Here is a 3,028-nt window from a genome sequence, read left to right as displayed (position 1 = left end):
TCAGTTTTTCTTGCAATGACTGTGGAGTGATTTTCCACTTCCTTCATGTTACAGATCATTTTACAGATCAGGAAGTGAGGCAAAAAGAGTTAAGTAACTTGCCCAGGACCATACATCTAGTAACTATCTGAGGCCAGATTTGAACTCAGGAAGATGAGTCTTCCTGATTCCAGGCCTGTTCCTCAGGTCCACTGTGCCACCTAGCTGCCCTAAATAGATAATGGATGGTTAATAATTAGGAAACAGACTACAAATCTTGCAGAGTTGTATCAGGTGTATTCAACCATTTAATAATTTGTTTGAGTTCTTTCTTAATCTTTCTATCTACCATCCATTTATCTATGAATGATTACCTCAGTTTCCTTCTATGCTAAAATTAGAGTAGATGGTATATATTTTTTAATTTACCTTAATAAACGTAATTGGGAATTAATTATTATTTTAAGATTTGAAGCTAGGTGGTGCAGTGGATAGAGCAATGGCCCTGGATTCAGGGGGACCTGAGTTCAAATCCAGCCTCAGACACTTGATACTTACTAGCTGTGTGACCCTGGAGAAGTCACTTAACCCTCATTGCCTTGCAAAAAAAAAAAAAAAAAGATTTGCTAAGCTCTTCATAAGTATATCTAATTTGATGGTCACAAAAACCCTGGAAGGTAAATACTATTATTATTATTATTATTATTATCACTTTATAGATGAGGAAACTGAGGCAAAAAGAATTAAAGTGACTTGTCCAGAGTCACAGAATAAGTACCTAAGCTAGAATTTGAAAATAAAAGGTATTTAAGGAGATATAAAACAAGGTGAGATGACTGGAAATTAATACCAAATAATCAAGGAAGTGAGTAGTATGAACAATCATAACTATGATTTGCTTTCCAAAAGTTCTGAATATCACTCTTCTTGATCCAGCCCATTGCTTAATTTAAGGATGCAAAAAAGAAAGGCATTTAGTCCAGAACATAGCTATCATTGCAACTAAATGGTTCTCATTCAGGGCTCAGAGATTCTAAACCTTTTTTTTTTTTTTTTGTTAAGAAAATTTTCATGGTTTTATTGTATAATGAGGCATTGGAACATCTGAACAAATCAAGATCTGGGCTGCACACGCAGCTGCTGCTTTCTCCTTCGTTTCTTTGGGTTACTAGAGCAACTTGTCAGTACATTAAAAAAAAAAAGACAACCTTTTGCATTACTTAGTCTTTCTAAGGCATGCGCTGGTACAACACAAACTTCTCCTGTCAGATGCGGCTAGTCTAACGTCCAAACATCATGCACAACACACTCAAACAGTGATGCCACTGCCACCACACCACGGTGGTGTCCACCCACCGTGGCCTTGTGGGCTTGTGTATGATATTTGGAGTGTTCTGAGGGGCTGGGGGGAGAGGAAGTGTGAATAATATCAGGAAGAGGAGAGAGAAGGAAACAGTGTGGGTGCCTTGGGAAGACGAAGTTCAGCCGAAGTTGTGCAGCGCTAGCCTGAACATGTCATTGGTGCACACCCAAGCATCATTTATGTTCTTTAATAGAAATATCTGGTGGAATCCCATGATGGGGTCTTCATCAGCCTTTAGCTGTCCCACCACCATGCTGAGTATACAGCTGTCGGGGTGGGCTGGTGGTCCTGAGCTCTGATACTGTGCTGGATTTTCTGAAACGGAAGGCTAGACAATTTCTCCACAATGGCTGCTTTGCCTTGGAATTGCTGCCCTTCCCATGTAAGGCAAGAGGCATCAATATATATTGCTCCTAATTGGGTTCTGTCATTATCAAATAACTGGTAGTAATGTTGCACAAAGCTGGATCCAATCTGCTCCCAAATCGGCTTGTCTCCCATTCTGGATCCTCACCTAGCAGCAGAAAACTACAGGCTGGCACGATGGCAGCGGCGGCAGCGGTGGCGGCAACCGACTAAACCTTTTTTTGAGAGGCATGGAGACATAATTCTTACTGACTAAAATATTTGAAAAATTCGTCTTTAGCCATGATTTTTTTGATGGGGAAGAATCTATTAAATATGATTCACTGTGCATAAATATAAAGTATTATCCTTGGGTTCAAAAATTTAATTTCATAATTACAAGGAGGGAAAGACATGGGAAGCCATATATCTTCTGAAAAAGTTTTAAAGTTTTATGTGGTCTATATTCTCTATATGAATTATATGGTGTTTGTCCTTCATTCACAAAGAGGACCAATGACATCAGGAAGAAGCTATCTTGACTTTCAAATAAATTGAATATGAGGAAGGAAGGACTGTGTAATGTCACCTGTCTTACTCCTCCATAGCTATCTGGGTCTAGTGGCAAAACGTATATCAGGATGATTGGAAATGGATCTGGATGCAGTGGGAGACCTTGGCCTTTTTAAGCTTTTTCCCCAGTTTCAGTTTGTCTGAGGCAACACACATTCAATGATTAAGGGTAGGTAATAAATAACACAAAAATTGCTACTTTTAACTACTTCAAAATAAAAAATCAGTGTGGGAAGAGGAGATCTTCAGAGGTTCTGGCCAGAATAGAAAATAATTCTACAATCTCTACATTAGCTAACAGTATGAAATGGTAGCCAAAATGCTAATGAGGTCTTGAAATTCAGAAAAAAGGGTATTAGATTCTATGAGTAGAAAAGAAAGAGAAGACATACTTTGTCCTATATAGATTATATCTAGACTGAATTCACCATTGGCTTCTGCATTTTAGAAAAAAAAAATGACTGATAAACTGGAGAACATCAAAGAAGAGCTACCAAGAGAATAAAAGGTCATGAATTCTTGTTAAATTAAGATCACAACTTTCTTATTAGCCTGGGAGAAATAACTACAAAAGGCAATTTGAAAGGGAGGAAACTTTGGACCTAGAGGTCTCTCAGTTTCTGAACCCCAATATTATGGTGAACCACCCAATTAACTCTCTCCATAATAAATCTGGCCCTTACAACTTGAAGTAACTGGGAGTATTTAGCTTGAAGAAGAGAAAATTTAGAAGTATATGCTTCTTTTCTTCAGGTATTCAAAGGGATA

The 3,028-nt window shown here is 38.1% G+C and overlaps 1 pseudogene; it reads right to left on the bottom strand.

Moving 5' to 3' along the window:
- Positions 1 to 1,031: 1,031 nt before the first annotated feature.
- LOC122735238 lies at positions 1,032 to 1,875 on the bottom strand (annotated as a pseudogene).
- Positions 1,876 to 3,028: the final 1,153 nt, after the last annotated feature.

This window comes from Dromiciops gliroides, chromosome 1, assembly GCF_019393635.1.
Source record: "Dromiciops gliroides isolate mDroGli1 chromosome 1, mDroGli1.pri, whole genome shotgun sequence".
Classification (NCBI taxonomy): Eukaryota; Metazoa; Chordata; class Mammalia; order Microbiotheria; family Microbiotheriidae; genus Dromiciops; species Dromiciops gliroides.
This window is presented reverse-complemented; position numbering and strand designations above follow the sequence as displayed.